This window comes from Gopherus flavomarginatus, chromosome 1 (assembly GCF_025201925.1).
Source record: "Gopherus flavomarginatus isolate rGopFla2 chromosome 1, rGopFla2.mat.asm, whole genome shotgun sequence".
In the NCBI taxonomy this organism is placed as follows: Eukaryota; Metazoa; Chordata; order Testudines; family Testudinidae; genus Gopherus; species Gopherus flavomarginatus.
Window position 1 is genome coordinate 165914132 of NC_066617.1, and position 13091 is coordinate 165927222.

The window sequence follows — 13091 nt, forward strand, 5'->3', positions numbered from 1 at the left end:
GCGTCCTCGCTACCATGGCTAGCATCGACTTACAGAGCTGTGCACTGTGAGTAGCTATCCCACAGTTGTCGCAGTCTCCGCTGCCCATTGGAATTCTGGGTTAAGCTCCCAATGCCTGATGGGGCAAAAACATTGTCACGGGTGGTTTTGGGTACATGTTGTCAGTCGCCCTTCACTCCGTGAAAGCAATGGCAGACAATCGTTTTGTGCCTTTTTTCCTGAGTTACCCATGCAGACACCATACCACAGTAAGCATGAAGCCTGCTCAGCTCACTGTCACTGCTGCTGTTGTGAACATTTGTAAACACCTCACACATTATCCTGGAGTATATGCAGAACCGGGCTAAGAGACGCCAGCACGAGGAGGATTTTGATGAGAACATGGACACAGACGTTCCTGAAAGCATGGGATGTGGCAATTGGGACATCATGGTGGCACTGGGGCTGGTTGATAGAGTGGAACGCCTATTCTGGGCCAGGCAAACAAGCACAGACTGGTGGGACCACATAGAGTTGCAGGTATGGGATGATTCACAGTGTCTGCGAAACTTTCACATGCATAAGGCCACTTTCCTGAAACTCTGTGAGTTGCTTTCCCCCACCTGAAGCGCAGGAATACCAAGCTGACAGCTGCCCTGACAGTTGAGAAGCGAGTGGTGATAGCCCTGTAGAAGCTTGCAATGCCTGACTGCTACCGGTCAGTCGGGAATCAGTTTTGAGTGGGCTAATCTACCGTGGGGGCTGCTGTGATCCAAGTAGCCAATGCAATCATTGATGTTCTGTTATCAAGAGTAGTGACTCTGGGAAATGTGCAGGTCATAGTGGATGGCATTGCTACAATGAGGTTCCCTAACTGTGGTGGGGCGATAGATGGAACGCATATCACCATATTGGCACTGGACCACCTTGCCAACCAGTGCATAAATCGCAAGGGGTACTTCTCAATGGATCACAAGGGACGTTTCACCGACATCAGTGTGGGATGGCTGGGAAAGGTGCATGACACTTGCATATTTAAGAACTTCGGGCTGTTCGAACAGCTGCAAGAAGGGACTTATTTCCCAGACCAGGAAATTACCATTGGGGATGTTGAAATGCCAGTAGTTATCCTTGGGGACCCAGCCTACCGCTTGCTTCCATGGCTCATGAAAGCTGTACACAGGGACCCTGGACAGTAGTAAGGAGCAGTTCAACTATAGGTTGAGCAATTGCAGAATGATGGTAGAATATGCATTTGGACATTTAAAAGCTTGCTGGTGCTGTTTGCTGAGTAGGTCAGACCTCAACCCAACCAACATTCCCATTGTTATTGCTGCTTGCTGTGTGCTTCATAACATCTGTCAGAGTAACGGGGAGATGTTTATAGCGGGGTGGAAGGTTGAGGCAAATCGCTTCATGTCCGATTTTGAGCGGCCAGACACCAAGGTGATTAGAAGAGCACAGGAAGGCACGCCATGCATCAGAGAGGTTTTGAAAACCAGTTTCATGACTAGCCAGGCTTCGGTGTGACAGTTGTGTGTGTTTCTCCTTGATGCAAACCTGCCCCCCTTGTTGATTTTAATTCCCTGTAAGCCAACCACCCTCCCCTCTTTGAAATAAAGTAACTATTGTTTTGAAACCATGCATTCTTTCTTTATTAATTTTAAAAAAAGAAGAGGTAATAGACAAGGTAGCCTGGGTGGGGTGGGGAAGGAGGGAAGGACAAGGTCCCATTGCTTATTGTAGCCACACTACAAATAAAAACTGTTTGAATGACAGCCTACTGTTGCTTGAGCCATCCTCTGGAGTGCAGTGGCTGGGTGCCCGGAGCCTCTCCTCCCACCCCTGCGTTCTTGGGCATCTGAGTGAGGAGGACATGGAACTTAGTGAGGAGGGCAGGTGGTTATACAATGGATGCAGTGGTAGTCTGTGCTCTTGTTGCCTTTCCTGCAGCTCCACCAAGCACCTGATCATTTCCGTTTGCTCCCCCATTAGCCTCAGCATTGCATCCTGCCTCTTCTCATTGCGCTCACTTAATGCTTTCCTGGACTCTGCCACTGAATGCCTCCAGGCATTCATTCAGCTGTGCCCTATCAGTGTGGGAGAACTGCATGAGCTCAGAAAACATGTCATCATGAGTGCATTTTTTTAATCTTCTAATTTGCGATAACCTCAGGGACAGAGATGATATGGGGAGCATAGAAACATTTGCACCTGCGGAGGAGATAAAAAGAGAGAGTAAAATTTAAGATGATACATTTCTGAGAACAAAAGGGAGACTCTTTCACAGTGAATCAAGCAATTCACAGCAGATAGCACATGTGCTTTAGGTATGAGGTCACATTTTGCCTTTTATATTGAGCGCCTGCCGGTATGGTGACACATCACACACAGCTGGGCGGCAGAATTCAGTTTCCAGGCAGCCATGGTAAGCCAAAGGGTACACGGGTTTGGCTTCTAATGCCTTCATAATATGTGGGAATGTTTTCAAACTGCAGCACTCTCCTTTCCCAGAGCAAGCAATGCGTTGGGTTTCACATTTAAAAGGAGGTGCTATGGTTTTCGGGTAGATGTGCAGCACACACCTATCCCCACCCCACTACGTGGCTATTCTCAGGGATTATCCCATCTCCCCTACCCCGGCCATGTGGCTATTCTCTGGGATGATTCCCTTTTAGCTAAGTGCAAACAGCCTAGTATGAACAGGGTCCTTTTACTGTTCCCCTACAAAAATTTCCCTATTTCAACCAGGTGGCCATGAACAATATCACTTTACTGAGGTTGACACAGAAAGATATAGACTGAATGTTGCTTGAATGTGACCAAACCCCAAAATCATTCACTGACATGCTTTGTGCTGCAATGATTCCAGAATACTTGCTGCTGGTTTAGTGTGGTAAAGTGTCCTACTGTGGAGGATGAAATAATGTAGCAAAGGCTTTCAGAGTAGCTCCAGGAGAGCTTCATGAAGTTGTCCCTGGAGGATTCCTGCTCCATCCCCAGATATGTGAATAGACCTTTCCAGTAGCTGTACTGGCTGCGAATGCGTCCCAGTTCTTCAGGGCAAATCAAACATTAAACACCATTGCTCTGAAATCCTATACTGCAGTTACAAATGTGCACTCACCCGAGGGGCCTTCTCTGGCTTCAGGGTTGGGGATCCCGCCTTGGGAGGGTATTGGCTCCAGGGTGAAGAAAAGTTCCTGGCTTCCGGGGAGAACGGATTCACCACTTCCCTGCTGCACATTCTCCTCCTTCTCCTCTTCCTCATCCACAAAATCCTCCTCCGTGTTGCGTGAGACACCCCCCTTGCAGGTGTCCATGGACAGAGGAAGGATAGTGGTAGGGTCCTCCCCTAGAATGCCATGCAGCTGATCATAAAAGCGGCATGTATGGGGCTCTGACCCAGAGTGACTGTTTGCCTCCTTTGTCTTTTGGTAGGCTTGCCTGAGCTCCTTAACTTTCACATAGCACTGCTGTGTGTCCCTCTTGTAGCCTCTGGTCAACATGCCCTGTGAGATTTTGGCAAATATATTTGCATTTCTTCTTTTTGACTGGAGTTCAGCCTGCACAGATCCTTCTTCCCATACAGCAATCAGATCCAGTGTCTCCTATTCTCTCCATGCTGGAGCTCGTTTGTGATTCTGGGGGGACTGCACATTAGAATCTTAGCACCTCTGCTCAGAATGACAAGCCTATTGCACACCCGTGGGTGCTTCATAATGAACTTTTCAGATGATTTTTAGGATATAAACTGGACACTAGGAAGTTTAGACTTGAAATTAGATGAAGGTTTCTAACCATTAGAGGAGTGAAGTTCTGGAACAGCCTTCCAAGGGGAGTAGTGGGAGCAAAAGACATATCTGGCTTCAGGACTAAGCTTGTTAAGTTTATGGAGGGGATGGTGTGATGGGATAGCTTAATTTTGGCAATTAATTTATCTTTGATTATTAGCCGGTAAATATGCCCAATGGCTTGTGATGAGATGTTAGATGGGGTGGGATCTGAGTTACGACAGATAATTCTTTCCTGAGTGCCGGTGGTGAGTCTTGCCCACATGCTCAGGGTTTAACTAATCACCTTATCTGGGGTTGGGAAGGAATTTTCCTCCAGGGCAGATTGGCACAGGCCCTGGAGGTATTTTGCCTTCCTCTGCACAGGTCATTTGCTGGAGGATTCTCTGCACCTTGCGGTCTTTAAACCACGATTTGAGGACTTCAATAACTCAGACATAGTTAGGGGTTTGTTACAGGAATGGGTGGGTAGGTGAGATTCTGTGGCCTGCGTTGTGCATGATCATAAAGGTTCCTTCTGACCTTAAAGTCTATTAGTCTATGAGTTATCTATACACTGGAGCAAGCCTGCTATTTCAATGCCAAGTGACCAACAAGCCCAAAATGTGCCCACATCATTTAAATAGTGAAAGTCAACATTGTTGGAAGTTACAAAGGACTACAGTATATGATCACAGTTTTCCAGCCTCTGTTGTATTCAGTCATGGGCTGAGAGAGAGACAGCATTCAGGACATTAATATGGTGGTGATCTGAGGTGGCTCACCAGGACCTACTCTAAAATCTCCCAGCTGTATTTCTTAATACTGTCCCAGTAGCTTAAAAATAGCAGAACTCAGACCTTGGGTCAGCACCCTATACATAGTTCTAATCTTGCTTCTACCAGTGACTCTCTGTGGCCTTAAGTAAGTCATTTCATCCATGACTCCTACCTGTAAAACTCGACTTGCTCTCTCACAGCCATTCTGAGAGTGTTAGTTAATGTTTGCACTGTGCTTTGAGTACATAGCGCTCAATTCTCCACTGCGTCCAAGCAGACCTAGTGGAGGAGGAGCGGCTTCCTCATCCTGGCCCACCTGACTTCAGTGTAAATGAGAGCTGCTGAGGAGCACCTCCAGCTTAGATCAATGGCAAAAGGTCCCTAAGTGACTTTACGCCATTGAAGGGTCAGTGTAGCAGAGCTGTACCTCAGCACACCTACAGCCTGCTCCCTACACTGGGAGGGGAGGGGGAACAGCGGGAGTAGGAAGTAGCTATGTTGTTGTACACCAGCAGATATTTCCCCATGTACAGGAAATTCTTGACCTGTCACAGTTTCTGTTCATTTTGAGCTCCGTGAGTGATGCAAAGGAGACATACTGCACAGAAGAGCATCAGACCCGTGAAGTGTTGAATATAATTTTCTTTACTCTACCATTTCAGAGAGTGTATATTTCCACCTCGGAACTAGTAGAGATTATTGGCTTTTTCTTCTCTTAGCCTCTGTCCTCCACCTTCTATCTCTCAACCCTCCTTCAATCTGTGTCCATTTTCCTCCTCTACTATCACACTTCTCTGCTTCCTCCTCCTCCTCATTGTCTTTCTCCTCCTCCTCACCTCAGTTCAATCTGTCTCCAATGCCTGTGCCACTTTCTTGTTAGTTATTCTATGACTTTACGTAAAGTTCAATATGCAAAACTAATATTAGCTATCCAGCAATTACTCATAAGTTTACATCTATTTTTGTTCCACATGGAGTCATTATGATCCTGATTCATCCAGACACAGTGACTGCCGTTATTGTCATCCTTCATCCAAATCCACCTGAGTCATCTCTGGCATTTGTGCTGACTCCAGCAAATTGAAAAATATCCAATCCAGCAGAAACCCTAGAAATAAACTTGTCACTGCCTAAATGCAAAATGTTTAAATGATACCAGCAATTCTGCCAACACAATGCGGCAAATGCAAAAGAACACCAGTGGAGAAAGAGACCCAGAATAGCAGGCTCTACCTGATGGAGTTAGACTTAAATGTAACAGTTTTGTTGCTCTTTGTATCAGTTATTTCCAATTTATCTTAATTTCTTCCAGATGATCACCACATGTGTACTAATTAGAAACATCTGTATGTTCAGAAAAGGGTTTTTTATACTTGTTTTTTCACAAAGAAAAAAGAAATCCTAAACAAAGGCCCCGCCTAATGTACATAGAGCTGAAAAGCTAGGGGGAGGTGAATTAGCAAATTTGCACCAATTTAGCTAAACTGATTTACTTAAATGAGTACCACCTGCTTAAGTGGACGCTCTTAAATGGGGTGAAGAACAGCTAATGTCAACTGAGCTTATTAGTTATTCTTAAACCGTTTTAAATGCATCTACATAAAGGAGGTGGCACAAATTTAAATAAATCAGTTTAGTCAGATCAGTGCAATTTCCATGTATGGAGCAGGCCTTAGGCAGCAGGACTTTCACTGATGGAAGGTATTTGTTGCCAAGAACATGGTACAAGGTATGGCTATAGGCATCTGAATAAAGACTTTAATCCTGCTCCCATTCAAGCCAATAGGAAAACTTCATTGACTAGAATGGTGTGGGATTAAGCCTCAAGTGAGGAACTCCTACAAAGTAGTATATGGCATTTTGCTGGTTGGAATGACTGCATGGTGCCTGGTATGCTGCTTATCCCTTTGTCTGTGCCCAGAGGTAAATTTTCTGCTTTGCAAAAGCATATTGTCTCTTTGGTGCTGCATTTGGAACTTTACCCATTCAAAATAAACTGTTAAAGGCAATATCAAACCACGAAGACAGTAACTGCCCCTGTTTCTGGGGGGCATTTTTTCACACTTATTCAGATGTGTGTCATAGAACTGCAGAGATGTTGTCTATGTCTCCTTTCTTTCTGGGGCTAACATTGGTGCAGTTCCATTGATGATAGCAACACAAAGAGTGCTTGTGTAAATAAGATGCCAGGGGTCACTGGTGTTTTTTACCATCATGTTAATGAGGCCTGTTCTGAGCAGGGTTATATGACACTGCAGTATGTGTTCACTGCAGCAGAAAGGTATAATTCTCAGCGTGGGGAGACAGACCCTAGCTCAGCTTGGGCTAGTGTGCTAAAACTAGCAGTGTTGATGTTGTGACAAGGGCTAGCAGCTAGAGTCCAAGCTTGCCTGACCCCTGGCTCAGAGTGGCTAGCCTGAGCTGTCACCAGTGCCACAACTTCCAACTGCAGTGTAGAAATACCCTGCAGTAATAACATCTGCAGCTGGCAGGCACCTTGTCTACACTAGCCCTATCACCATTGCTACCACAAGCATAACTGCAACTATGGCAAACTTTGCAGCAAAAACCTAATGCGGGCACAGCCCAAGAAGAAAATGCAACCCTCTCTAATTTTTGCTTATGTTACTTTTCAATCATATTCCCCAAACTTACGTCAAAGCAAGTATATAAACTGGAATAATAAATGCCATAGTTTTATATCATCCTTTCATTGTACATTAACTCAGATAAGAGACTTCTGCCCTATTAAACAGAATCTACAAAGTAAAGCAAAGAGAAATTTGCCCTTTAAAGATAGCATGCTCATCTATTAAGAAAAACAAGAACCCATTTCTGATATGTGCTGGTTTTGTTCCAGCAAGAAGTGTTCATATATGACAGGGGTGGCCAAACTCACTGGCCCTCTGAGATGCATATGACAGTCTTCAGAAGTTCAAGAGCATGAGAACACCTGCCAGGAGCCAGGGCTCGGGGCTTCAGCCCCACTTCTGCTGAAGCCCTGAACCCCGGCAGGTGTGCTCTGCAGGTCTGAAGCCTAGAGACTCTCCTCCACACTGGACAGAAGCTCCTACCTCACCATCCCACTGCAAGCAGATGTCCCATGCTTCCCCACTACTCAGCCTGATATGCAGAGAATAGGGGGGTTGCGAGTCACGCTTTAATGGTAAAAGAGCCACATGTGGCTTGCGAGCCATGGTTTGGCCAGCTCTCGTATATGGGCTTACCTACCAGCCCAAAGCTTGTACTTGCTGATTCTCAAAAATGTCTCAGTTCTTGAAAGTGGGAAGAATTCTATAAATGTGCTGACATTAAGATTACAAACCTGCAAACAGTTGGATAACTTGATTCATGTGAGCAGTCCTATTTCACATGACAGTGCTATTCCGGTGAGCAAAGTTACTCATCTTCAAAAATGGCTGGAAGATCAGAGTGTTAATCTATTTTAGAGTTATTTGACCCACAAATAACTAAAAAATGGGGAAGTGGAGGGTGAGCTCTATTAATGGATGTGGTGAAACTGAGTTGGAGACATTTCTGTAGGCTATCATTGCTGTGCAGTGGAAACTGCCTGATTTAGCTTCGTATTTCTTCTGATATATATGTTCTGTGTGGCATCTTTTCCCCATTATTTCTTTTCCTCTTAGCTTTAGGATGTTTCCTCTGTTTTCTTGTCTCGTAAAGCAGTGAACAAATGTCAGATATTTGTTAAAGACATGCTGGAGTATGGCTTTAGTGCAAAGAGCACTGGACTGAGACTCAGGAGACCTGGGGTCTATTCTTGCCCTTTGCTGCTGGCAAGTCATTTACTTTTCTGTGCCTCAGTTTCCCATCTGTAAAATGGGGGTGATGGTACTGACTGCCTTTGTAAAGCACTTAGAGTTCTCCAGATGAAAAGGACTATACAAGAGCTAGGTATTATTATTTATATTGCATTTACCTTTGTATTTTCTTACTGCACCACCAAAACCCATGGAAGGCAATGGAAAGGCTTCCATGGACTTAAGTGGGCTTTGAATCAGGCTCATCGTTCTTTTGTACTCTTCAGACAATAAATAACTCATTATGCTTCCTTTGTGTTCCTCATTTGGCATTCAGAGGCTGCTGTGCTTTATATGAATCTGATACACCTGTCTGTAAACATATGCCGCTCTAGCCCCCAAGCTGAATGACATGCGAGGTACCTGTCCAAGATTCATCCAAAGTTTTCAGGAGTTAAAATGGATGTTCTGAGACGTCAATGTACCTGGCTCCTGAGCGGTTAATAAAAATTACACTGCTGGTTGTTATTGCCAAAATGGGAGTATTTCAGGCATCAACATAAAAGGGCAAGGAGCCGTAGCAGCAAAACATTTCCTGGTATTTAACTCTGTCAAGGTTTGAAGTCTTTGAAGTCTTTGCTTCTGTGAGTAAAATGGAAAATGTGGCAGCTTTATCTACAGTAGGAGACTTTTACAAACTATTCCAACCATGCTAAAACCAGTTCAGCTACGCTGGAGATGATAGCCATTTCACTGAGGGCTCCCACTGTTATCTGGCTGGGACAGCTGATTTCAGCACTGTGTTGATTAAACTCGCTCAGAGCAGCTTGAACAGACAATGTACTAAAAATGGCTGCTGGAGCAGGGGCACTGTCTACAGTAGGGGCCAAGTCTAAACTATGAAACTTCTATCTGGCTTCAAAGCTAGTTCATTTAAACTAGTTTTAAAAGCAGCTGGAGCCATAGGCAGCTGTTTTTATTGAAATAGTTACAAGACCCCAGGTCCTAGGGCTCCAAGTATTGTTGCTATCAGTGCAGCAAATCTATGTTAGCAACAGGGGGATTTTGTAAAACTGCTTGACTATAGACAAGGCATAAGTGTACAATAGGATCGCAGTGGAGAGAGAAGTAGGTGGAACTGGTGCTTCTGACTCACACAAGGCACCTACACCACCAGATACCTATTCCTAGCCTCTCTCAACTCACTGGGTTTTGGAACGCATGTCCCCTGTCTAGCAAGTGCTATTTAGTTGATAGTGAAACCCTTTGTCATAAAACAGTTTCATAGTTCCTCATTTACTTAATCAGGGTGACAACATTTTATTCCTCCTGCCCCAATAACAAAGAAATTGGGGATCCCACAGCTGTGAAAGTAACCATTTTAGGCTGCTGTGGGCTATGCTAGGCAGAATGGGTATGCCTATGCAAACACGATCAGCTTCTGAAATCCTTTTCCACGCTCGCCATAATTCACCACCAGATGTCAGGGTAGAGCTCATCCTGACTCTGCTTACAATGATTTTAATTATATTGCATATTTGTCTGTATTTGCATCTTGCCCCAAGGGAAATGACAACTAAATACCAGATAACCTATAGCAGTTTTGCCAAAATTACTTCATTACTCCCCCGGGCCCCTTCAATACATGAAAAAGATTGTGTAAATCTGTTGCTAATTAGAAGTGGGCAAAGCTGTTGCTCTTGTTAGGAAAATCCACATTTGCAGCATTATCCAAGTAATTCTTCCCCCAAGCCCCAAAACAAAAATCATTTTGCATGAGTCTTCAACCCCCTGAATATTTTTTTTCAGGAGAAGAGGTGCAGGGAGCAGTAGGGGGTAGCAGTGGGGACAAAATCATGGGAGAATAAATGAATTGGAATAGAACATAGGGAAATTAAAGCCATTTTTATGGGGAAAAAATGAATCTCTGAGTTTTGCAAAAAGCTGCTGGGAGGGTTGGTGTGTCCCTAAAGACGCTTGATTTTGTGGATGAAGCACAAGACTGGGAAACAGAAGATTCTGAACTCTAATCCCTCTGCTGATCAGCCTTAACATTTTGCACGTTGCTAGTGTTTGACTTACATTATTTAGCAGGTAAATGTCATTTTGCAGATGAGGAAACTGAGGCTTGGAAGTTAAATAACATGTTCACAGCGGTTCAGCCTTGGTAAACTAGGTCTCTGGATTCACATTCCTATGCCCATGAATCAGCTAGATCAGTGGGTCTCAAACTTTAGCAGCCTGAGAATCCTCATTTTGATTTAATTTTTTTCACAGCCCCCACTCATCCCCAGGCCCTGCCCCCACTCCACCCCTTCCCCTAAGGCCCCACCCTGCCTCTTCTCTTTCCTCCCCCTCCCTTGAGTGTGCCCTGTTCCCGCTCCTCCCTTCCCTCCCAGCACCTCCTGCACATTGCTGAACAAGTGTTCCCTAGCATGCAGGAGGAGATGGGAGGGAGGGGGTGGAGTTGATCAGTGGGGCCAGTGGACCCCCTTGGAGTGCCCTTGCAGACCCCTAGAGGTCCGTGGACCCCAGTTTGAGAAACGCTGTGCTAGATGACAGCGCCTCGCAGGCAGGTGAGTTAATTGTTCGGAGCATGAGTTTTCCAAGCCGTAAAATAAGAATAATATTTAGCTACACCTGCCTGTGAACATCTTAAATGCTGTATATTTGCAGTGTTGGTTTATGGGGACAACTACTACCCCCTCCTTTCCTTGGGAGACAGCGTATCCCCCAGTGGGCTAGGTACAGGATGGGAATTGGTAAACCAGGGTTGTAATCTAGTTTCTGACACAGAGATAAAGTCTCAGAAGAGCTGGAATTGTTATTTGTATTTCTGTAGCACCTAGGAGCCCTTGTGATGGACCAGGCCGCCATTATGCTAGGCCCTGTACAGTGTTAATACCATTCAGACCAGTGTGCAAGAATAAGATTGACAGATGCTGCTGTTCAGGAATAGAAATGTGTGTCATCATCAGAGAAACAAGTTAGCACAATGAACAGGGCTATGACAGCACTTCATGTGTAGGAATACTAACTCAGCAATTTGCCATGTCAGTGCTGATGCTATGGGGGAAGACCATCTCCTAGAACGGCCCTGCCAGACTGCTCTTTGGTATCTTATCTCACAATATGACTGAGAAGATTGTGAGGTAATATCTTTTATTCGACCAGCTTCTGTTGGTGAGAGAGAGACGCTTTCAAGTCACACAGAGCTCTTCCTCAGAGCTGTGTAACTCGAAAGCCTGCCTCTCTCATTAACACCAGTTGGTCTAATAAAAGGTATTCCCCACCTTGTCTCTCTAGTATCCTGGGACCAGCATGGCTCCAGCTACACTGCGTATGAGAAGACTGTGACACATGGGCTGTGCTTATGAGAGGAGGGTCAAGAGAAAGAGTGAGTGTAGAGGAATGGTTCCTGCAGTGTGCATAGCTGACTGTGCCCCATGGGAGGGTTTAGATAGTGTGGTCATAGGGGCTTTCAAAATGCCTAGGAGAGAAGATAAGATATACAGAGAGAGTTTAATGCCCTTCTTGGGCTATCTGCTTTAGTTGTTTGAGGCCAGCTTCTCATTGTGTAGAGAGCTTTGAAGTTCCCACTCAATGTGTACATCTCTTTCCAAAACCACCAGGTCTTTCAGAGGACAGACTGCATCAGGGACATGACCAGGAGATGACCTAATAAAACACAGTGAGGTAGAGACTCTGTTTCACAGCACTTCGTATCAGGTTGTGAATGCTTTAGGACAGGATGCCAAGAAAAATGCAGTGTCCTACAGGGGGAAAGATGTCTCCCTTCTCTCTGCAGTTCCTCATCCTTTGAGAAAAGCAATAAAGGGCAGATGAGGGACCCATGGTTCCATGGAGAGTGCATTCAAAACTTTTGAGGGACCCAGCATTGGGATTTGGGATCTGTTGCACCTGGGGAGAGGGGAGGGCAGGGGAGAAGAAAGTAGACTGGTCCCAGTTCTTTATTCAAAGCCCCAAACTAAAAAAAAAAGAAAGAAAAAAAGAAGATAATAATTAAAGTTACTTTTTTAGAAATGTCACCAAAATAAATGTGAATTAATTTCATAACAATTTATATTAGTAATTTATTCATTAATCAAATGAGGAACTAGGTTTTGATTGGTTATGACAGGACACTTCTTGGGTCACCCCACATGGCACATCCTGCACTCAGAGGGTTCTAAAGTAGCTGGGACATGTCACCTCTGACCTGAAGTTTTGTCACACCCTCACCCCACTTCCTTTCTGTATATGGAATTTGAATGAGGAACTAAGTTTTGACTGGTTATGTATATGCCAAAATACTTCTCTGGTCACCTCCAGGGTCACATCCTTGCTACTGTTATGAAGAGATGATGCCATGCAACTCCCAGAGCCAAAGCTTCATTTCTGGGCAACACTCTGCTAAATGCTGTATTCCCATTTTTATTTTGCTTTTCCTTTGTTAGTAAACATACAAGAGATGTAAAATCTCCCCAAAACAACATTCAACCAACTTGTTGCAAATCCAGCTGTGATGTTTTTACAGACCTTATGTAGACAGTTGAAATTAGGAAGTCAGTAGAAACACTCATTTATTCTTAGACAAATAAGAACAAGGAACATGGTTACATTTATCAATTTGTTTAATGGTGTTACAAATATTTTTTATGACTGTTGTGTCTTTTGCTCTTTCCAAAACAAAAATGAGATTAAACTACTTAGTGACAACTAGCTCAAAACCATACAAGGATTAGGTTTAATGCATACTGCTCCTCTGACTGGTTTTTGATGGCTTCTAAAACATATAA

At 44.5% G+C, this 13091-nt stretch overlaps 1 long non-coding RNA gene across 1 annotated transcript in view; it reads right to left on the bottom strand.

Moving 5' to 3' along the window:
* Positions 1–1616: 1616 nt before the first annotated feature.
* Positions 1617–13091, bottom strand: part of LOC127055684 (uncharacterized) — a 45160-nt gene continuing 33685 nt past the window's right edge. The window contains exon 3 of the long non-coding RNA XR_007775567.1: positions 1617–2193. This is a non-coding gene — a long non-coding RNA (uncharacterized LOC127055684). The remainder of the gene's footprint in view (positions 2194–13091) is intronic.